Source organism: Meleagris gallopavo, chromosome 6 (genome assembly GCF_905368555.1).
Source record: "Meleagris gallopavo chromosome 6, MGAL_WU_HG_1.1, whole genome shotgun sequence".
In the NCBI taxonomy this organism is placed as follows: Eukaryota; Metazoa; Chordata; class Aves; order Galliformes; family Phasianidae; genus Meleagris; species Meleagris gallopavo.
The window spans coordinates 2,800,354-2,825,112 of record NC_139409.1 but is presented as its reverse complement, the minus strand read 5'-3'; positions in this window follow the sequence as shown (position 1 = coordinate 2,825,112).

The following is a 24,759-nucleotide window of genomic DNA, read 5'->3' as shown; positions in this document are numbered from 1 at the left end:
AAGGCACAGGGAAAGCATCAGTATCTAAAGGGTGAATAACTGCCTCCTTTACCTAGATTGAAGGGGAAGGTAAATTAATCTGAGACACCCATTAGCATCTTTTTAAGCATAAGCCTCTGTTGCTGTTAGAACAGGAGTGATTACCTGCTTTTTTCCAGCTCTTCCCCACACAAAAGACCCATATGAAATTAAACATCAGACCACTGCCTCTATCCAGCATCCTGAAAGCTCCCTGCTTTGCTCCTTGTTTCCTGCATATAGCCATGCTGAGCCTCCTTGGCTACCCCCTTCTCCTCCAAACCCCGTCAGCCCCTGCTGAAACCTGCAGCCCAACCACCTTTAAAGTGAAATGACTTTTAGTGAGGGGACATGCTAGGTAAATTCCAAAGGCCACTGATGTCAGCAGGAAAAGACCTTGTAACTTCCATGTGCTTTGGATGAGACCCAGAAAAGCAATGAGTTAAGTCAGGGATATTTTCTTTCTCACACAGCTGAAGCTGCAAACTCAAAACTGCCTGTATTTACCAAGCAGAGTGTGGGTCAGGAAGACATTTGAGATTTTCTTTCCTCTACTATTGTTTGCCTTGTTTTGGAGCCTAAAGCAATAGAGTAATTCCATGACAAAATTCCGGGTCAGAAAAGCTGACAAAGCAAAAATTGTGACTGACTGAAAAATCTATCATTTCCTCCAAGCTTAAGATTTTCATTTGTATTGTCTGGATTTAATTCACAGGCCCTGCCATTCATCTGTTTGAATTTCTGTATGCATTTTTTGCTGGATGAGTATTTGTTATTTTTCTTATTGGCAGCTTTATTAAGGGGTAATTTATTAAGAGGCACTCTGCACCCTGAGCTCTGCATGCATCCAGAGGGAAGCAGTGATGACCACAGAGCTCACAAACTTCAGAGCAGGGTCTGGGCTTCATTACTCTGAATTCCTGAGAGTGAGGTAAGCAGGAAGGATGGTTATGGGGACCAATCTAGCATAATGGCTTTGTGGTTATCTCTGAGTATATGTTCTTCTGCCTTTGCATTTAAGGAAAGTTTGTTAATTTCCTAACATGATCTCCCAAAATATAGCTAAAAAGTAAAAAATTAAATATCACTCATACAAATAATTAAAATGACCACCTTCCCTGCACCCACTGCCCTACATGAACAAACAGACATAAACCCAAGAACTTTCCCAATTAAAACTGTTTGATAGGTTGATGGTTGGACTAGATGATCTTAGAGGTCTTTTCCAACCTTCATAGTTCTGTGATTGTATGATTTTCTCTTCTGTTTCTTGACAACAATAAAAATCTTTGCAAACTATGCTCTCTATGAAGATAACTGCTTGATGTCAGAAGGAAGACAGGAAATATCAAAACATTTTGTCAATATGGCTTTTTTTATCCCCTACCTAGGAAATATAATAAATAGAGGAAGCCCAACCTTCTGAGCTTTCCATCCCTATCTACAGACCCTACCACCAAGTTTGGCCTCATTTGGAGACCTTCTGGGATGAGGAACTGAGCATGCAGAAATGTTTCAAGCCACCCCAAAATTTCCAGAGCACTCTGCTTGTTCTGATGCTGCCTTGCTTTGTAAGGCTATGCTTACAAACCAGGCAGATCAGACTCTATTAGGACTGACTGCTTGGGTTTGTTTTTCAGAAGATTGACACAGTTTCCAAAAATGTAACGTATAAAACACACAATTCTTTAGGGCAAGATTTGCTTGGCAAGTAATTTGAGATTAATCTACTGTTTCTTTCAGATGTGGATGTGCAGGATTGCAACTAGGAAACAGAATTCCTAAGAAAATCTGTATACATATGTACGTGTGTATTTTTATGTACACATCAAAATAATAGCCTGCTTTGGCCATGCCTATTGTCTGGCATCTTTTGTATTTTGCTATGATAGATGAGTTTATATTCCATGAGGACTTTTGAATAAAACCTGCTCATCCTTTGCTGACCTGACACCAGAATAATTGGCATTTTGCTTTCATAAGCAAATAAGCTCATGTACTGGTGCTTTCCAAAGCAGGGGAACAGCTGCTAGAGGATGTGGAAAGCAAGAAGAATAAAAGTCTTCATTATCTTGCTGAAAAAGATAGAAGCTGACCAGGCTGATGATGCTTCCAGAACAGCTGAGCAGAGAAAGATACCACGGCTGCAAACTGCCTGTTTTGCTTCTTGTCTACATGGCCAAATGCCTTTACAGATGTTAATTTCAATGGTACAATTCTGATATACTCCAGTGGAAAGTTTGGTCTGGAGCCATGTGTGTCTTCCTAGTTTTATTAGACTTTTTTTTTTTTTTTTTTTTTTTTTTTGTGAGACAAGTCAGCTCTAAGCCAACAACAGTAACTTGCCATTGTGAACATGGAAGGGAGGAAGAATAGCTGGGTGGAGGGGGAGTCTAACCCCATTTTAAACTTTTTAAATTTAAAATAAACAGCTGGATCACAAGGGGAAAGAAAGAGAGAGAGGGAGGGGGTAGAAATCACACAGGCTAAGCAAAGTTCCCGTGCACTCTGAAGACTGCTGATGCTTAAAGATTGAGAGACCCCAGATTTCATTTCTTGGCAGCTCAGGCAAGAAGGATGGTCTCCAAGGAGCTGCCGTCTCAGGCTGCAGAGGTGAGTAGCCAGAGGTTTATTCTGAAGGCTACTGGGCCTCTCAGAAGTTGGCATTCTTTCAGCATGAAAGATGGTAAAATATTAGCACTTTAAAAAGCCCATGTCTCACACAGCAATAAATCTAAATGCTATCAGATGCCAGCATGTCTATCAATAATAAAGACAGATGTGTGAGAAGCTCTTTTATGCACACACAAGCATATGTGGCCTGGGGGCGAGAGGGTGATGGGAAAGAAAGAGGGGGCCAAAAAGGAAGGAATATTTCCAGGCTCAGACATTTGAGGACTGTATCTCCAATAAATCTTCCATGCAGAAGGCTCAGGCCAGATCTTCAGTGCTGAATTTTTGTTTCTTCCCGTACATTAGAGCAATTAACATCTGGCCAAAATCAGGGGATGGGAAGGAAAAGAGTGGATTCAGCTTAAAGGCAGGTGCCAGTTAGAACAAAAATCAATATCATAAACGGATAGTGGGTCTCTACTCCTTTTTCTCTCCCCCCCAGATTTCATGGATAGCATGTCAGGGAAGAGATTTCTGCTCTGCTTTACTGCAGAAACGAAGCTCATGCAATCATGTAGTGTGCCTGTGTTAAGGCCTATATTTGAATTTATAATCTATTTTGACAGATTTCTGAGATTTATGAATCTGGAATTAACTTTGGATTAAAACTTTTCTTGAACAGTGGATTGCTAATAGAAGGAAAAGTTGTAACTCCTGACAGGTACAGGAAATTGCCTTTCTTCAGAGCATGGCTTCAAAAATTCTCCTAAGCCTTCGGACACATATCAGAGCTTTGTCTACCATGGGGTTCACAGAAGTTGGCCAGGAGGAAAGATTCTTTTTAACTTGTGAGCAAAGATGAGATAATTTCCTTTGCACATGATCAACTCCACCAGGAGAACTTCACTCATTCCTGGAGAACTCTTCACAGGATGAGACTAATGGGTTACTCAAATAAAACAAGTTGAGAAACAGCAAGACAGCGAAAAGTCAAAGTTGTTGTGAAGGTTGTTGATGAATTCTCTATGATTTGGGCTAGGAGAAGACGATGATGTGACTGGGGGGATTATTCCATGATCAGCAGAAATGAGGAGTCCTTCATTTGTGCAAGTTTGTGCCAACTGCCTGGATCCTCTGTGCTCAGGCTCCTCCCTGATCGTTAGGACATTTGTAATCATAGAATCATAGAATTGCTCAGGTTGGAAAAGACCTTGAAGGGCATCAAGTCCAACCACAACCTAACCATACTACCCTAACTCTAAAAACTCTCTGCTAAATCATGTCCCTGAGCACCACATCCAAACGGTTTTTAAACACATCCAGGGATGGTGATCCAACCACCTCCCTGGAAAGCCTCTTCCATGCTTCTGTTTGGCCTCTCTTATCTCTCATGGGACTGCATTCTTAGCTTATGCTATTGAAACACCTTTCTGACCTTCTGTCTCATTTGTCAAATTTAGATGAGATTACTGCAGAACTAAAAAGCTGGGGAAGATAGAATAAAGAGAGAAACAAAGTGAGCTCACCCATTCTATGGCTTTTGGAAATCCTGATTGTAGTTCTAGCATCCGCTAGTTGTGTTCCAAACTTGGCATTTCCATCAACTGCAGGAGAAACAGAGTATTATAACCTCCAAAAAGCTCTAGCCCCTCTCTTCGTGGGTCTGACCCTCCACCAATACTCACAGCAGAACACCTTCAGCATTTGAAGCAGTTCTGAGCATATTTGCATCCTTAAGCTCAAACATTCTTTGCCTTATCGTGGTCTTCTCATGCTAGGACATTTCACATACATTCTCCTGGCTGCTTTCAAACTGCAAGAAAATGACACTTTCTGGGAAATAAAACCATGGTGGATTTTCATGCTATCTTGTGAGAGAATAGGAGAAACAGTAATAGTATGCCTGTCTTATTTGCTGTGCAAAAGCAGCTTGGAACTTAAAGTGAGAAAGTCAAAACAAATGAAAATAAAGGTCATCGTATTAATATCAGAACCTGCTTGACCGGCTTCACTCAAGCTGGTCACAAGTACTGAACTTTCCATTGTTTTCAGCTGAAATGTAACTAATCAGCAGCAAGAGTGGCAAATGCCTTTTTGGAACAGTCACTAGAGAGCACCAAATAGCCACAGTGTCCCCAGATGGCATAGACATCTGGAATGGGAATTATACATACTGAAAAAGGCTATGATTTACCCCGTCTCCCTGTGTGTAAGGGTCCAGCTTTTCTTTGGGGGTTTTATTGTCTGTCTTTTAGGGAGAGTTCTTCTTTGGGGAAAGAAAAGAAAAATGAAAAGAAAAGAAAAGAAAAGAAGAGAAAAGAAAAGAAAGAGAAAAGAGAAGAAAAGAAAAGAAAAGAAAAGAGAAAAAAGAAAAGAAAGAAAAGAAAAGAAAAGAAAAGAAAAGAAAAGAAAAGAGAAAGAAAAGAAAAGAAAAGAAAAGAAAAAGAAAAGAAAAGAAAAGAAAAGAAAAGAAAAGAAAAGAAAAGAAAAGAAAAGAAAAAAAAAAAGAAAAAAAGAAAAGAAAAGAAAAGAAAGAAAAGGAAAGAAAAACAACTAAAAACTACAACAACAGCAAAACAACCAAATGAAAAAAGAGCAAACAGTGTGGCCTAAGAAAAGAGTTCAGAAGCAGTTAGGAAAACTTGGGTCCTTGTACCAGAGGAGTGCTGGCATTCCTTTGAAGAAAACCACAAGGTAATGAAGAGACTGGAGCATACTGCACACGAGAAGAGGTGGAGAAAGCTGGAACTGTTCAGCCTAGAAAAGAGGAAGTCCATCCATGTTCATAAATACCTGAAGTGCAGAGGATGGAGCCAGGCTCTTGTCAGTGGTGCCCAGTGCCAGGACAAGAGGCAATGGTCATAAACAGAAATCGGTTCACTCAGAATATCAAAGAGCACTTCTGCAATGTACAAGTGACTGAGAATTGTCCTAGGTTGCCCAGATATGTTGTAGGGTCCCCTCCTTGGAGATCTTCAAAAGCCACCTGGACATGGCCCAGGGCACTCTGCCCTGGGTGGCCCTGCTAGAGCAGAAGTTATCCCTGGATGAGCCCCATAGATCCCTTCCAATCTCAACCTCTTTGTGATTATGTGACTCTTATTCTGTGATTCTGTGAAATACTTCCTCTTGTTCTAATCATCAACTCAGCCTTTTAATGTTGAACGTTTCTGCATTGCCTTACAGAACATTTCTTGTGGGGAAGTACTTGTGGGGAGCTGAAGACTGGTAATCCTCAGATTTTGATCGTCTTCACTACTATTTTGTTCATAAAAAGGATAATTCAGTTTTGGAAATAGTGGATAGGTATTTACCAAAGCTGAAATCACAGTTCCACTTTCCCTTTTCAAATCTTTCCTTAGTACTTGCTCTCCTGAAGTGTTCTCTGGACTAAATCAGTACATGTAAGTGGGAACAGCCATGTAACTCAACTAGCAGGAAAGCATGTCCCAGGACTGCACGGGTTGCTGAAGTATGTGGTGGGTCTCAATAACAAGCACTTTCCTAATGTTCTTCCTTTCTGCCTTTATCCTCTCCCCCATGACAGCCTCATCCTGGCACAGAAGCCTTCTACTACTTTCCCTTCCACAGACACACATCTTCCTTATGGTACCACATGTTGCAATGGCAGTCTGAGACACTGGATATTCCAGAGAATATCTGGAGAGTTCATTATCTCATTCACTGGTTGGCTCAAGCAGCACTAATCTTTTTTACAGTAATACAAAGCAGGAAAGAGGGTAAGAGGGAGATCTTTGTGTGTACAGGGGAGAGACATAACGAGATGGGGATCCTCGCTGACCTTTCTGTAACACACTCAATCCATATATTGTAGCCTTCTTTTTCAGTTGCATGTGCCAGATCTTCAAGAGGCTCTCAAAGGCACCAAGCTAGCAGAGATCATAATCTACCAAAAGCCACTATTCCAGTACTGCAACCTGAACAGACCATCCTGCTGAGATTTCTATGTGAATATTGTTTTTACAGGCAAGGTAAAAACTAGGAGCTTTAATTCTGTTGCATAATTTGCACAAATACCAGGATGATAGGTTTGGGGTGGAGCTTTCATTCTTTCTTCTTTACTTGTTTCTTTGCCCATAATGACTATAAGCACAGCTCTCCTGAGGAAGTGGTGTAAGACAAGAGGTGGATTTACATCAGTTCAGAAACTCCAGGGTAAATTATTTTGTGCAGTCTTTTTTCAAAGCAGTGCTGCTTACCTCAAGAGAACTGTGGAGTGAGCAAAGGTTACATGCTGGCACCTACCACATAGTCAACACAATCCATGCGTCTTCTCTGTCTACAAACGTGGTGCTCCATCTCCTGCAAATGATCTCTTTGGCTTTATATGCCTCCCTCCCATTAACCTGGAAAGAACTGAATATTACCCCAACATTAAGGCTCATGTGAAACCATGATCCATCCAGAGAGCTTCTCTGCGGGTTTAGCTTCTCTGAATTGTTTAACTTCTTTATCTCCCGGTGCGTGAGACATCATGGAGTCAGGATGTCATGGAATCACAGAATCACCAAGGTTGGTAAAGGCCTCCAAGATCATCCAGTCCAACCATCCACATCTCACCAATATTTCTCCACTAAACCATGTCCCTTAGTACAACACTAAAACATTTCCTGAACAGCTCCAGGGACAGTGAATCCACCACCTCCCATTCCAGCACTCGACCATCATGTCACAGCTCAGATAGATTGATTAGCAGGTAGGCAAAGGTCACAACATTAAATCAAATGGGAATCATTGTTTTTCCTTTTGGCACGAGGAGCCATGATGTAGTGCAACCCTCCTGCCCTCTCTAATCCCCACAGCAACAAAACCAAAATAGGACAACCAGCCATATATTACACAAAGAGCATATAACTGAACAGAGTTTCATTAAATATGACATTGATTTATAAATGGTGAAGTTACAGATCCAGTTGGCAGAGAGGAGAGACAGGAAGGGATCACAGATTGTGGACGTCTGTTCTGAAAGCCTTGCGAAGCCTGGAAGAGGAGCCCCTTCTAAACAGCAAAGCCAGGATCTCAATTCTTGAATTCTTCAGTTCTTGTCCTCAAACAAATATATTTGCAATATATCAGCATCCTGCATGATTTTACAATCTGCAAGGAATGCAAAATGAAATCATAAATGTCTAAGCTGGTATATCATGCTAGAAGGAGATACAGGGACTGTGAGTTCCTGTTCAACATGTAGCACTACATATCAGCAGACACTGATATGAGTAGCAACAAAGATGATGCCACAGAATAAGGAATTTCAAGTCTGTAAGACCTATGATTCTCTCTTCTATCCATCACTGATGCAAGAGCAACAAGACAGAGTGATACAGATGGCTTTATCAATATCTGGATGAATTCTGTTGGGTTGAATTAGTAATTCACAAAGACATGCCCATAAATTCTTTCTGTCTTCTTGTAGCAACACTAAGTGATGCGCTGCGCATTTTCTCCTAGAACAGTTCCACTTAAGAATTGTTTTAGAAAGACATAAAAATCTTTATTTTCTCTCTTCATTTGCATGTTTTTCAACTCAGCAAGCAGAACACCAGATTCATACATTATCTGCTTCAAGAGAAAATCGGTAGTGGATTAAGGTAGAGCTACAATTAGGTAACCTAAGGTTGGAAATGCAATAGTTATAGTGCAGCTGTTCCATTTCTGAGATGATAAACGATATTCATATGATAACTCTGAACTCTAATGGTTAAAAATCATAGAATCATTGACTCACAGAATGGCTTGGGTTGAAAAGAACCACAGTGCTCATCAGTTCCAACCCCCTGCTATGTGTAGGGTCGCCAACCAGAAGACCAGGCTGCCCAGAGCCACATCCAGCCTGGCCTTGAATGCCCCCAGGGCATCCACAACTTTCTTGGGCAACCTGTTCCAGTGCCTCACCACTCTCTGGCTGAAAAACTTCCTCCTAATATCTAACCTAAACCTCCCCCATCTCAGTTTAAAGCCATGTAATTTTAGACATTGCTATAGAATATAGCTCATCCCTTACCAGTCAAAAGCTTTCTGCTATTCCTTTCTCTCTGATTGCTCTTACTGCTTTGCCATTCTGAACAGACAAAGGACGTGTCCTTCCTTTACTCAACTTTTCTTTGCTGATTTAACCCCTCAGCAAGCAGATAAAATTTACTGAACTGGCCAAAATTTGACTGAGCATGTTGGGGAAAAAAAAGAAAGAACTGTTTTCAAATGTGAAATATATTGGCTTGCAAAGGGAATAGATGAATGTGAGAGCCAGTGAAAAATAGGAAAAAAGTGTATGACTGAGAAAGAAAAAGGTATGTGCAAGGGGAAGAATGGGAGACAGAGCTGGTGGTGACTGATTAGGTTTTCCTCATGATTTCATTTGACAGCTTTCTAACTATAAAAATGTTTGACTCTTAAAAATTAACCAAAGCAGTGTAGAAAACCAATGGGCCCCATAAAGCCCAACCAGGCTGCAGTGGAAGCAGTGATCTACCTCTGGAAGTGCCATCATCATCCTTTCAGGAGATCTCTGTGTTCCCCAAGGATCCCAGTGATGACACAGCTCTGTTGCTGCCAGGATCAGGCTGGTGTTCCTGATCAGCTATGAGCTGTGGAAGGAAACCTGAACAGTACATAGCTTGAGGACTGAGTGGCAGATACAACTATTTGAAGCCATGACACAAGAACTGTGGTTGTACATGATGTAACGAAAAATAAATATCATTCAGATTATCAGGGAGGACTGAGCTATGACACAAAAACCTCACAGAATTGAAAAGGGGGAAAAAAAATGGAAAAGAAAGAAAGAAAAATGAATGAAGTCATTGCAGGGGAGAAAACATCAGAATTCAAGATAAATACATTACCCAAAAAGTTAGATGGTGAGAAAAATGTCATTTTGGTGGAATCAAGACATGATTATAACAGGTTTTCAAATGAAAATTCAAATTGAATAAAAACTAAACATTTGGATTTATTTACACAGACTCCTTTGGTTTAACTACTTTTATCCATTCAAGATTAAACTCATTCTATAGACTAAATGCCAGAAACTACGGCAAGTCTAAACTTATTTTTTGAAAATATGAAAATGAACAGTTTTAAAATGTCTTCTTTTCATTCTTAGCTGAAACATTTTGCCAATTTTGAAATGAATTTCACAAATATATTTATCCCCCTCCCATGCATGTGCTATATCTCACATGCTGCATTTAAGCAGATTTACAGCTCATCAAAAATGTCACTGAGCTCCAATCCAAAATATACTTCTGTGATGCCAAAAATGAAATCTTGAAAGCTGAATAACAGCAGCAAACTAATTAGATATGTTTGCAATATGATGAGGCAGCAGAGGAGCTGTGAATTTGGGAAGACAAATCACAGCTTATGTAGTGAGATCATGCAGGGTAAAACTCAGCAAATTGTATCATCCATCTGGGTTAGGATTTGCAATCCAGCTGAAAACCTGTTTTACATGCTGCAAGCAGCTTCTTTCATTCCACTTCGTATCAGTCACTTCCATTCTCCCATTAGGATGCTGGTGGTCCTGGACACCTCAGTCTGACCAAGAGATTGAGGCATACAAAACTTCTCTGGGCAACCTGTGTCAGATCCTCATGACTCCCTGATTAAAATATTTCCTCCTGAAATTTGATCTAAATGTCCCCTCTTTTAGCTTAAAACCTTCCCTCCTTGTCCTATTGCTATCAGACTGCATACAAAGTCATTCTCCCTTCTGTTTATAAGTTCTTCTTAAATACGGGAAGGATTCATGCACTAAGAGAACATTTATGCTTAGAAATACGAAGAAAATATATCATTCGTTGTCCTGAATCTAAATGAGAACACTTAGTGCCTTTCTTCCCATCTGTGGCTTCTGGATGGCTCCAAGATCAAAGAGCAGTGGCCATTATTACAGCAAGAAACAACTGTTTCCACAGTATTTACAGAATAATCAAAACCAACTATGTATAACAAAAGGAACAAAGACTCTAAACTCCTGCATGTTTTCTGCGAAGGATTATTTAACTCCAGCCTATTGAGTTCCTAAAGCAAACCTAATCTTCCAAATAGGTTTCCAGTAACCTTGAAACTAAAGGGGCCACTTGGTTAGCAACGCGTGAGGAGTCATTTCTTAATGCTTTAAACCTATTTAATCACTGCCTTTTTTTGAGAACAGTGTGGGATACACCCATTTATGATACTGTCTTTAATATTTCTTGACTGCGTGGGCTTGGGAAAATTGTCTGTTTCCTCCTTCCTTTTTGTTCTGGTTGAATTAGGAACCAAGATCTGTCACACACAAAATTTACAGTTCTACAGAATCAAGCACAACAGGACTCATGTTTCTGAGCAACTTTCTAAATTCAAAACGGACCTCCAAAAAAATAAAATAATGAATAATAAATAAATTTTTTTTTTCCCCACTGGATATTATTCTCTTATTTTATTGCTTCACGCTTTCCTTCCTTGCAGATTTAAAAGACATCTTCCCATAGTCATTTTCCATCTAAAATTAAATTTACAAGAACAATTCCAGATAACATGGCTACAGAATAGAGTAAGTTGGAAGGGTCTGCAGGACATCTCAATTGGGTCTGCAATGCTGTCAGCCCAAATTATCAGTGCTTTCTCCACAAAGGTTTTAAAAACCTTCGAGGACAGACACTGTATAACCTTTCTGGGGAGCCTAATCCAGTTCTTGTCACCTTGGGAATAAGTTTTTCCTTATCTGTAGAACTTGCTGTAGATCTTCATGTAACTTATCTTGATGTCTTCCAGTCTCCAGTGGAGACTGCTCTAAAAGCCTGGATCCATTTTCTCTCTTGTGGGATGCCACGTTGGAATTCTTGCTAAAGCTGAAATTAATGTCATCCTCTGTTCTCCCCCTACCAAAAATCCAGTCATTTAATCTTAGAAAGGTTGGTTGTGATTCAGTTGTGGTAAATTCTTGTTGCCTGCTTGTAATTCCCTTCTTCTTTATGAAGAAATCTTCCTGGAGGACTTGCTATGTATTTTTTCCTGGGAAGCCTGGAGTTTCCCAGCCCATCATTTTGACATAGGTTGAAAATGAGTGCAACCTTTGCCTTTGTCACCTGTACATACTTGAAGACCATTCCAAAAACAATTAGTTATGATTATATTAAAACAATTTGATTGGCTGATAAGGGACATTTTCCCTTCAGGAACACAAGGACAAATTTGAGGTTAGCTTTACCATTAACAGTAAGAGAATCTGAACTAGTGGAAAAAAAATGTATGAGACTGGATTCCAGGGTGAAAGCTGCTAACAGATGTGAACACAATGGAGCCATGCAGGATAGAAATGCAAAAACATAGCATGAAGAACAAGAAAACCTCAACTTATCTGCTTTCACAGTTTCAGATCTATACTTTCAACTATTAAATATCTATTTTTTCCATTGGTACCTTCTGGATAAACTCTGAAGTCCATTTGGCTTGTAAAAAAATATGTTCTCATATAAAAATATGTTCCGGTATAAACTGTGCCTACTTCTCTTTGTTTTTCGTTACTACAGTGTGTTAGCATGGAAATGAAAGTCTTTCATACCACCATAAATGTCATGGTTTCATGATTTTTCATTATCGGTATTCCACATCATAACATCATGCAATGCACTGGGGGTTTGACTGCTGATGCTCAAGTTCCGGGTGCCTGTCCAGCGGAGAAGAGCAGCTACGTTTCCCCAGGGGGCTTTGCGGTCAGCGAGGAGATATAACTCCCGGCAAGGTCACCTGATGCTCTCTTCTCTGCCTGCGCTGCTTCGCTTGCGCTTCTCTGCCTGCGCTGCTTCGCTTGCGCTTCTCTGCCTGCGCTTCTCGCCTGCGCTTCTCTGCCTACGCTTCTCATCTCAGCGTTGTGGTAAGGCCGATCCACCATCAATTTCACATTCTCTCTCCTTATAAAATTCTGTTGATACCATATTTAGTAAATTACTTTGTTTTACCTCAGATTGTTGCCACTGTTTTCAATTATTTCGGGGTCCCTTATTTTCTTTCTTTTTTCCGGGGGCGCGGATCCGCGGATCCCTCCGCCCTTCTAGTCACGGAACCGGGCCGAACCAGCCCGTAAACCGTTGACATTCTTGGTGGAGGATGCGGGCAACAGTTGCTTTTTAGCTTTTTGAACAAATCTCTCTCTCCGCTCTCAGACAGCTTCATTGGGAAAGTTTATCTGTTTCACCAGTACTGTCTGAAAGCGTGACCTTGAAAAGTCCAGGCGGACGGCCAGTACTCTAGGATATTTGTAAACTTTGAGCCTTGCTATCTTGTTTCTGTAAAAGAAAAAAAAAAAAAGAGAAAAAATGCTTTCTCTACTGAAACTGCCTTTTAAGGGGCTGCATGCCACTGTCTCTTCTTTCTTAATGCTAAAAACATACTGGGCCTTAATTAAGTTCACCACTTTGCTCTATGGAGCAATAGGTATATATAGCCAATTGAAAACATGGATGGAAATAACTATGTGGCATCTGCATATTATGTGGCATACCATTCCAGAGGGAGCTGCTAATTTTACAGGGTTGGGGATTTTTAAGCACGTTTCCAGCCTCTCCTTTGAATTCTTTATGCGGATTTTCAATGCTCACCTGATCACGTTATTAATCTCCGTGAATGTACTGCTCACCATTTCACTTATTATTAGTATTTATTATATTTTGAGGAAGTCTGCCCCAAAACCAGTAAATACTGAGTGGCAGGGAATGTGGGGAGGCCTGGGTGAGACTTTAGAGAGATGGAAATCTTCGGTGTCATGGAACTTTACTCCAGAACACCTGAAAGACCCTGAAAATTTAAACAGATATTTGAGACAGGAATGTCGCGGCTCAGGAAGATCTGAGGAGGCCCAAATTATTTGGGGCCTGGCTAATGCTTACCGGGCCTTATTCAATACTATCCTGGAGAGGGAGAGAGTTTGTGAAATTGAAAAGGAGAGTCTCAGGGAAACAGTGCAAAATGAGCGAGAGAGTCTCCTGGTCGAGAGGAACAGCCTCCAATCTGAGAGAGATGCCCTCCGAATTGAGAGAGACTCCCTGCAATCCAAACTCAACAGTCTTCAATCTCAACAAGACACCCTCCAATCTGAGCTGGATACTCTCATAATCGAACGAGACAGGCTCCGAGCTGAACTGGAGGATGAGAGCATTGGAACTGACCAACCTGATCAACTACAAGAAGCACCACAATTGATGTCACTTGCCCCTGTAAGAGGACGGAAAATGAAACGAATCTCGACTCAGTTAGAAGAGAAGAAAGAAGAGGAGAGAGGTCCAGAGGAGTGGCTCCAAGATCCACAAGAAGCACCCCTAAGTCCAGGGGAGGGGCCCTCAGTAAGACCACGGTCACCGGCGCCAATGAGGGCAACAAGAAGTCCCGAAAGAGTAAGAGGTGAGCAAGATATCGTTACTATTGTTGATCGATCTCTGAAAATGAATGAAATTCGAAGTCTGAGAAAAGACTTTTCACGTCACCCAAATGAGCCTATTGCCACTTGGTTACTTCGATGTTGGGACAATGGGGCCAACAGTGTGTGGCTGGATAGTAGAGAAGCTCGCCAACTGGGTGGCATTGCCAGGGACTCAGCCATTGACAGAGGTATTAGTACATGCCAGAACCAGGCCTTTACCCTCTGGAAGCGGATGTTGTTAGCTGTAAAAGAAAGATACCCCTTCAAAGATGATCTGATGCCTGAGAAAAAGAAATGGGCTGATATGGAAGAAGGCATCTGTTATTTAAGAGAATATGCTGTGGTGGAAATGCTACATAGCCCCGATTTCATTCCTGACGAGCCAGACCAAGAGCATGATCCCGAGAGAGTCAGGTGTACACCAAACATGTGGCGTACATTCACAAAGACCGCACCAGAAAGGTACGCCAGCACATTTGCGGCAATGTATGGCAGAGGGGAAAGAAGACCCCTTATAAGTGAATTGGTTAATAAACTTCAAGACTTTGAGTTACATTTAAGCCCTCTGCGAGCTTGTGTTTCAGCCATTACAAAAGTAGCTGAAAAGCTGGACAGAATGGAGAACAAACAAGAAGATATAATAGACAAACTATCAACCGTGCCTGAAGCTGATAAATCCGTGGAGGTAACGGATACATCAAATGGGGACCAGAATCCCCAAAACAGCCTATTGGAGGGGCTCATCAACTTGATTTCCTCCCAGCCGGTGGCATCTAATGTCTCAGCCATCAAAAGAAGACGTTCTCCTGCTCGAGCAAGTGACAACAGTAAGACCACATCACGTTTTGCCTTGTGGCATTACCTACGTGACCATGGAGAAGATATGAAGGAGTGGCATAAACAACCTACTCCTGTACTTCAAGCACGGGTAAGAGAGTTACAAGACAAATCAACCACCAAGGTGAACTTCTCCAAAAAGGTGATTGCTCCAGTTGCTGCAGACAATGAAGGTAACAAATAGAGGGGCCCTGCCCCCAGCCAGGGGGGGGAAAGGGATAATAGAGTTTATTGGACTGTGTGGATTAGATGGCCTGGCACATCAGAATCACGAAAATATAAGGCCCTGGTGGATACTGGTGCACAGTGCACTCTAATGCCCTCGAGTCACCAAGGGACAAAATCAGTTTATATTCATGGGGTGACTGGAGGTTCCCAAGAGCTGACTATGTTGGAGGCCGAAATCAGCCTCACTGGTAAAGACTGGCAAAAGCACCCTATTGTGACTGGCCCAGGGGCTCCATGCATACTTGGTATTGATTACCTCAGAAGGGGATATTTTAAGGATCCCAAAGGGTATCGATGGGCCTTTGGAATAGCTGCCGTAGACACAGAAGGTGTTAAGCAGTTGTCTATTTTGCCTGGCCTGTCAGAAGATCCATCTGCCGTGGGGTTGCTACGAGTGAAAGAGCAACAAGTACCGATTGCTACAAAAACGGTGCACAGACGGCAGTACCGCACCAACAGGGATTCCTTGCTCCCCATTCAGAAGCTGATTCACCAACTAGAGAATCAGGGAGTGATTAGCAAGACTCACTCACCTTTTAACAGCCCCATATGGCCAGTGCGTAAAGCCAGTGGAGAATGGAGGCTGACGGTGGACTACCGTGGCCTGAATGAAGTCACACCCCCATTGAGTGCTGCTGTGCCAGATATGTTAGAACTCCAATATGAATTGGAGTCAAAGGCAGCCAAATGGTACGCCACCATTGATATTGCTAACGCCTTTTTCTCCATTCCTTTGACCAAAGAATCTAGGCCACAGTTTGCTTTCACCTGGAGGGGCATTCAGTATACCTGGAATCGTTTGCCCCAGGGGTGGAAACATAGCCCAACCATTTGCCATGGGTTGATCCAAGCTGCACTGGAACAGGGAGGTGCTCCTGAGCACTTACAGTATATTGATGACATCATCGTGTGGGGCAACACAGCAAAGGAAGTTTTTGAGAAAGGAGAGCAAATAATCCAGATCCTTCTGCGTGCTGGTTTCGCTATTAAGCGAAGCAAAGTGAAAGGGCCTGCCCAGGAAATTCAGTTCCTAGGTATAAAGTGGCAAGATGGCCGTCGTCACATCCCAACAGATGTGATCAACAAAATCAGTGCCATGTCTCCACCCACTAATAAGAAAGAGACACAATCGTTCCTGGGTGTAGTGGGTTTTTGGAGAATGCATGTTCCAAACTACAGCCTCATTGTAAGCCCCCTTTATCAGGTGACACGGAAGAAGAATGATTTTATGTGGGGTCCTGAGCAGCAGCAGGCTTTTGAGCAGATTAAACAAGAGATAGCCCGTGCCGTGGCCCTGGGGCCAGTACGGATGGAACAGGATGCGAAGAACATCCTCTACACTGCTGCTGGAGAGAAAGGTCCCACTTGGAGTTTGTGGCAAAGAGCCTCAGGAGAGACCCGAGGCCGACCCCTGGGATTCTGGAGTCGGGCGTACAGAGGGTCTGAAGAGTGCTACACTCCAACTGAGAAGGAGATCTTAGCCGCGTATGAGGGGGTTCGGGCTGCTTCCGAAGTAATCGGTACAGAAACACAGCTCCTTCTGGCACCTCGACTGCCAGTGCTGAACTGGATGTTCAAGGGAAAGGGTCCCTCCACCCATCATGCTACTGATGCCACTTGGAGTAAGTGGATTGCGCTGATTACGCAGCGAGCGCGGATGGGGAATCTCAACCGTCCAGGAATCCTAGAGGTGATCATGGACTGGCCTGAAGGCAAAAAGTTTGGAACACCGCCAGCAGAAGAAATATCACGTGCTAAAGAGGCCCCACCATATAATGAACTACCCGAAAATGAGAAGACATACGCCCTATTCACAGATGGATCGTGTTGTATTGTGGGGAAACACCGCAGATGGAAAGCCGCTGTGTGGAGCCCCACACGACAAGTTGCAGAGGCCACTGAAGGAAAAGGAGAATCGAGCCAATTTGCAGAGGTAAAGGCTGTCCAACTGGCCTTGGATGTTGCTGAACGGGAGAGGTGGCCAATGCTTTATGTTTACACTGACTCGTGGATGGTGGCAAATGCTCTATGGGGGTGGTTACAGCAGTGGGAGCAAAACAACTGGCAAAGAAAGGGTAAACCTATTTGGGCTGCTGACCTGTGGAAAGATATTGCTGCCCGAATAAAGAATATGGTTATAAAGGTGCGTCACGTAGATGCCCATGTGCCCAAGAATAGGGCTACTGAAGAGCAGCAAAATAACCATCAGGTAGACAGAGCTGCCAGAATTGAGGTGGCCCAAATAGATCTGGACTGGCAGAACAAGGGTGAATTATTTCTAGCCCGATGGGCCCATGAGACCTCAGGCCATCAAGGGAGAGATGCGACATATAAGTGGGCTAGAGACCGAGGGGTGGATTTAACTATGGATGCTATTGCGCAAATCATTCACGACTGTGACACGTGTGCCACAATTAAACAAGCCAAGAGAATGAAACCTCTCTGGGAGGAAGGGCGATGGCAAAAGTACAAATATGGGGAGGCATGGCAGGTTGATTATATCACCTTGCCACGATCTCGTAATGGTAAGCGTTATGTGCTCACCATGGTGGAGGCAACAACTGGGTGGCTTGAAACCTATGCAGTACCCCACGCTACCGCCCGAAATACCATACTAGGTCTTGAGACACAAGTCCTGTGGCGACATGGTACCCCAGAAAGAATTGAGTCAGATAATGGGACTCATTTTAAAAATTCTCTTGTAGGTACCTGGGCTAAAGGTCATGGTATTGAGTGGATTTACCATATTCCCTACCATGCACCGGCCTCAGGTAAGATTGAACGATACAATGGGTTGTTAAAAACTATGCTGAAAGCAATGGGAGGCGGTACATTTAAGCACTGGGAGAAGCATTTGGCAGAAGCCACCTGGTTAGTCAATACCAGAGGATCTATCAATCGTGGTGGTCCAACCCAGTCCAGCTCCCTACACACCGTAGAGGGAGATAAAGTCCCTGTTGTACATGTAAAGAATATGTTGGGAAAGGCAGTTTGGGTTATTCCAGCCTCTGAGAAGGACAAACCTCTTCGTGGAACTGTTTTTGCCCAGGGACCTGGGTCCACTTGGTGGGTGATGCAGGAAAACGGGGATGTTCAATGTGTACCGCAAGGGAACTTGATGTTGAGGGAGTGCAGTCAGTAATTCCTAGTGCGTGTGTTTATATTTTGTTTTTCTATATTAAGCATGATGTAGTGATGTGGAATAAGGGGTGGAATGTCATGGTTTCATGATTTTTCATTATCGGTATTCCACATCATAACATCATGCAATGCACTGGGGGTTTGACTGCTGATGCTCAAGTTCCGGGTGCCTGTCCAGCGGAGAAGAGCAGCTACGTTTCCCCAGGGGGCTTTGCGGTCAGCGAGGAGATATAACTCCCGGCAAGGTCACCTGATGCTCTCTTCTCTGCCTGCGCTGCTTCGCTTGCGCTTCTCTGCCTGCGCTGCTTCGCTTGCGCTTCTCTGCCTGCGCTTCTCGCCTGCGCTTCTCTGCCTACGCTTCTCATCTCAGCGTTGTGGTAAGGCCGATCCACCATCAATTTCACATTCTCTCTCCTTATAAAATTCTGTTGATACCATATTTAGTAAATTACTTTGTTTTACCTCAGATTGTTGCCACTGTTTTCAATTATTTCGGGGTCCCTTATTTTCTTTCTTTTTCCGGGGGCGCGGATCCGCGGATCCCTCCGCCCTTCTAGTCACGGAACCGGGCCGAACCAGCCCGTAAACCGTTGACAATAAACTAAGATCATTGTTCTCCAAGGTCCCTAATTTGAAGGGAATGCCACTGAATTTTAGTCCCTAAGTCATTGCATGCTTTGCAAATTTAGTTTCCTTTCCATCATATGGCTGAAATTGTTTACAGCTGAAACAGACTAATCAGGAGAGCCAGACTGGCAATGACTGTTGTTTACTCTGAAAAAAGGAGCTCCAGACCAAAGGAGGTTTCTTCAGGAACGGATTTGGTAAATTCCTCTCTTGCAGTTTAGGGAAGATGAAACTTCTGATCAGCAGGAATGTACAGGTATATTTGAATTTAAAACCAAATCTAAGTTATTGAAGAACTGAATTATTGGATGAGCACTACAGAACTTTTTATTCAGTCTTTCCAACAACCTTCCATCAACAAGAGAGTGACACTACTAATGCTTCTGGAAAAATGACAGTTTTTATACAACACACTTTTGAAACTAAACGTCCTGCTGGAAACTTTCTTAGGTCCAACTGGATATCTCTATTCCCTTTCAGGAGCAACCAGAGATGAAGTTAACAAGAGATGTGATTAATATCCCTTAAGGAACCTTTAGAATCACAGACTCACATTATCATTAAGGTTGGAAATGACCACTAAGATCATTTGGTCCAACCATCAACCTATTTTGCCAGTTACATTAGAAAAAAACTCCAAGATTGTTCCTAAACACTGATGCAGTGATTTTAGGAGTAAATTTGTCCCATAGTTTTTAAGCAGACAGTGAGCTGAATTATATCTCACTCTTAATTTCACAGTGAAATTCTCATCTTGATATTCAGTTTAATCCTTCCTTAAGGAAATTTGTCCATCCATGCTCCAAGTTTTCCACTGCTTTAATGAATATTTGCTTAAAGCATCAAGCATGGTCAAGCTTGGAGTTTACTAAGATATTCACATGCTCCTACAACAGTCAAATACTCCACAAAGTAGGGGCAACACATCCAAAAACTAAGCTTTTAGCTAGAGAAAAGTGTATCTTTTCCAGTGTGAGGCCCTTGAGCTATCTAGCAGCTTTTACTCAAAAAAGCATGCTCTTTCAACACTAAATTTCCTTTACTGCTTTAACAACGCAGGAGAGATTGATTCCGTATAAGAATCAAGTGGCACGTGCATATTTCATGTGTCTTTTTTATTAGGGCTAACTGGGGATATGGTACAAGTTAAGGTTAGCTCTCTAATGGCATTCACATGGTAGCTCTAGAAAAGCATGCCATATTCTTACAGCCTTGCCTTCATCAAGCTCCAAAAAAAAAAAAAAAAAAAAAAGAACAACAAGAAAAAAAATATGCTAAACATTTATTTCTGCATTGAACATGTGTACATTCCATATCAGGGAAGTGTTTGAGGAAAAAAAAAAAGTCAGGGAAGTGGTAAAAAAATCTCCCTCTGCACAGGAATAACAAAGAGCATAGTCCCTACAGAGAATAGTCTCTACAAAAGGCATGTTTAAACAAAATAGTAGCAGCAAAACCAAACCAAAACACAGAGCAGAAATCAGCCTCACACTCCGTGTCAAGCCCAGAGCACATCAAAGCCATCTGTACATGCATGTGTATGTGTATGTTTAGAGGATGTTGTGTTATTTTAACCACACTGAGCTTAGATCACTATCAGATGTGTGGACAGAAGGTCAAATGGTCTCTTGGGTGACTAGCAGTCAATGTGTGCAAGGATGGGTCTTCGTTCTCATTGCATTTCACCTAGTATTGAGGAAAAAAAGCAAAGCAGGACAATCCCCACGCAGGAAAACAGGGATGATAAGTTCAACCCTCATCATGGCAGACTTGAGTTGAAATATCTGTAAAATATGACACACTATTAGAGCCATGATAGCCAAATCCAGTGATGTCAATCAAAAAATTCCAGCTAAATGTCTGGTGATGAACTTAGTCATTTTCTGAAGATATTTAGACATAGGATAGGATGCATGGCACTACTACTACTACTACTACTACATACTACTACTATGGGGATTTCATCTTCGAAGATGTTCATTTGAGGTAGAAATTTTTGTCACACTTAATAATAATAGTGATGAAATCAATGTTATTAAGGTTATTGTTAGATGTAATCCATTTGAGATGGGTAGCAGCAATGATTTCTCAGGAGTCAGAAAATGTCAGTTTCTTTTCACAAAAATATTGTTGAGATAACCTCATACAGTGTATGTAGAACAACTGTTGTTTAGTAAAAAAAACTCACAGACTGTACTCTTTTTCTTCTGTAGAAGTCCAAAGAGATGTTGACTTAATTGGGAAAAATAAAAATAAAAATAATAAAAAAACACAAACAAAAAAAAAAACAAAAAAAAAACAAAACAAAACAAAAGACAGACACAGCATTTTCCTGGGGGGAAACAAAAAAAGAAAAAGACCGAAAAAAAAAAAAAAAAATTCACTTCGTTTCTTCTGTGACAAGAATGTTTACATAAAAATCATCAGTTACTGATGGTATTTATTGGAGAAATTAATAGAAGCACAGAGAGAGAAGTGGAGTCTGAATGAAACCTACAAGAATCTCCCTTACCTTATTGTTGGAAACCTGGCTGGCAAGGCTGTGATGGAGTAGCTACACTTCCCGTAAGTATTGTTTTGTTGGTAATAAATGAGAATATGCTGTATACTGGAAATTGTCTCAGTCCTACCTTCTTTATTTGACTACCTAAAATTGCCTGTGGAATGGGAGAAGTGAGGGGGGACTGTAATTAAAAACAAACAAAGCAAACATGAGACTCTGCTGGTATAAAGATGCCCACAGACTGCGTTGGGGAAAAATAAAAGTCCTTGATAAAAAAGGGTGCTGAACTGTCAATGAACCCCATAAGAAGCTTTTGCAGGTACTAAATTTCTCAGTAGTGGTGTCCAACTGTTGATTTAACCATCTTAATGTTCAGTTGCAAGTAGTTAGCCTCCTGGAATTAAACATGTGTGAATATATTAATAAATGTATGTGTGCACCTTATATGGGAAGACTTTGCTAAGTTCTTTCTATCTGTGTTCTGAAGATAACATATGAAAGACCTCTGTGGTCAAAGAGGAATCTAATTTAAACGTCTCATTTGTTTTTATTTTTCATAGAAATTTTATTCTAATTTTATTCTGTTTAAACTTCTCATTTGTTTATAGGAATTTGATACTCTGGACTCAGAGTAGAAGGTTGATGGCTAGCCACATAGATGCACCCATATCACAGAACCTGATTCAATCTATTGGTAACCGTTACCAACCTCACACTTGATTTATGCATTTTCTTTTCTTCTATGAGTCTAAACACAACCAGCCTCTTGCTCTGTCTGATTAATGGAGAAGAAATATGGTGGCTCCAAATACTAACCACCATGAAAGGAAGGAATAGTGTACATTCTCAAAACAAGCACAAGGAACAAAATATTTTGGCCCATTAGGTGTACTAGAAGCAGAACTTGGGAATCCTCCTTCTCAGTGACTCTCAGGCTGGAGAAATTAATCATTGTTAGGACATATTAATGTACCTTATCTGTTTGGGCACATGGTTCTCATAAACTCCAAAGGGTGGTCTCTGTGACCAAGTTTGTTCCTTCCTCAGAGAAAGGATAGTTGTGAAGTCAGTATTACTGCAGTTTTCATAATGAAGTGTAAGCTACATTGAGCACAGAGAGGACAGCTTTGTGTAGAAACTGCAGTTGGGATTAATCCCACCTCACCTTAGTTGTCAGCAATAGAGTACTGTGGGGTGACCTTTGAACCTTCACCTTACTGTATAATAGATGTTGAAATTAAGTTATAGTAAATTTGATTGAAAAGAGCCTTGTTCCAGTCCAGGTAGAGTTTGAATGACATCTTATTCAAGTCTTGTCTGTCATACACTCATAGGGAGAACTCTTCCCACAGAAAAACACTCTTTATCTCCTTTTCTCCCTGGAGGTGTTCAGGGCCAGGTTGGATGGGACCCAGGGCAACTTGATGTGGGACCAGATTTAATGGTTGGCATCCCTGCCCACAACTGGGGGATTGAAACTGGATGATCTTTGAGGCCCCTTCCAACCCAAGCCATTCCATGATTCTATGATTCTAAGATTCCTTACTTTTGGAATCATGTCCAAATGCTCTTTCAGTTTGGTATAGTGCATGATTTTGAGCTTTCTTTTACACTCAGGACTTACACAGACTTCCAACATACTTGACAAAAAAAGATTTTTCAGACCACTGTGATATCTTTTCTGCCTTAAACTCTAGGCCCTGTGGTGATTCACATTAATGACAAGAAAATGTGAGCTTGGTAATTCCTTCCTTTAAATAATAATTAAATTGCAGCAATTAAAATACAAATTTAATTCTGAAGAAGAAATAGATGGGAATTAGAAGTTTGCCAGGTTTCAATTGAATACAGTTGTTATAGAGTTGTGTTTTTGAGTGTTTTGTTGTTGTTATTATTTCTTGTGGTTATTTTACTTTGTAATTTCTATCCTAAGAAGTCTAATCCAGAATCTTTGTCTTTCATTATTCCCTGCAAAACTATTTCCTCCCTTTCCTCAACCTCTTGAGTTGATTAACTGTTACAAAGCATTCCTATGATGCTTAGTAAATAATAATGCAAACATGTTTATGCAACAGTTTACTGTGCTAATTATGTTTTTATGCTGGAGTTGAACACACGCTCTCCTGGAGTCTGGTAGTCTTCAAGACTTGGCTCTTTGATGTGAAGGGTGCAGTGGGAAGAACTTTCATTTTTTATTTTGCCTTGATGTAGGCTGCTGTTTACACTTTATGTCACTTCTCCACAAGTCAGTGGCATATGGACTACAGTGGTCAAACAATGCAATCGTTCTTCATCAGACCCAAGAGAACCTCATTGCCTGCAGTCATCATGTCCACAAACAGAATTACTGAGTGGAAGGATGCACGTTCTGGTTGAGCCCTCATATGTGGGACTGGGCTGCAATATGCTCTCCAAGAGAAAGCTTCTGTTCCAAGCTTGCTGGATGTATTTAAGAATATAAATTGGAGTCAGCTTCTATTAGTCATTAGGATAAAAATATCACAGACAAAGGAAAAGGTCGCATTTTTCTGTCAGTCTGATTACTCCCATGTTGGCCAATTCCACGTAGATTCAGATAAGAAATTCCTTACATTAAAAAGTACGAGTTGCTACAAGGTGAGCAAAAGTCAGGAAGAATCCTGATAGGTGTCATAACAGATAATATTTTTCATAGACGAATCATAGAGGAAAAGCTTCTACATAAGGTCCAAAAACAAAAACAAGAACAAAACAAAAAGATAAAAGAAAGAAAAAAGACTGTACTTTTCTATGCATCCATTACCACTGTTGAAAGCAGGTTGGGCAGAATAATCTGTTGGTCACAATTCTTTGGGCACTTATGGAGCAATTGACACCATTAAATTCTAAATAAAGCCCTTTGACTGCTCAAGCACTGGACCTTTATTTAAAGTTCCTGTTGAGTTCTTCCCAGTCTAAATGTGAATGAGGTGCTAATTATGCAGAGAGTAGTATGGATGGAATAAAGCTTCACTTAGCACAATGGTGATCAGTGAACGTTTAGAAACTAATGTGACCTTTTATCTTGCCACTATAGTAGGTCGCAGCTTTTTTCCAATTAACTTTTGTGAAATCACAGTAGAAAACTGTTTGCTGGTATATGCAAGGGATAGTCCAGTGAAAACAATATACATTTGCAACACCTTAAGGTTGGTCGGCTTCCACTTTCTTCCCTTCAAAAAATCATAGAATCACAGAATGGCCTGGCTTAAAAAAAGATCTCAACGATCTTCTAATTCCAACCCCCCTGCCAACCACTAGACCACTCCCTTACCTGAACAAGGAGAGCAGCTTGCTACTGGCTTTTCTCTCTTATTTTTATATTGGAGTTTTACAATGAGCAAAGTTA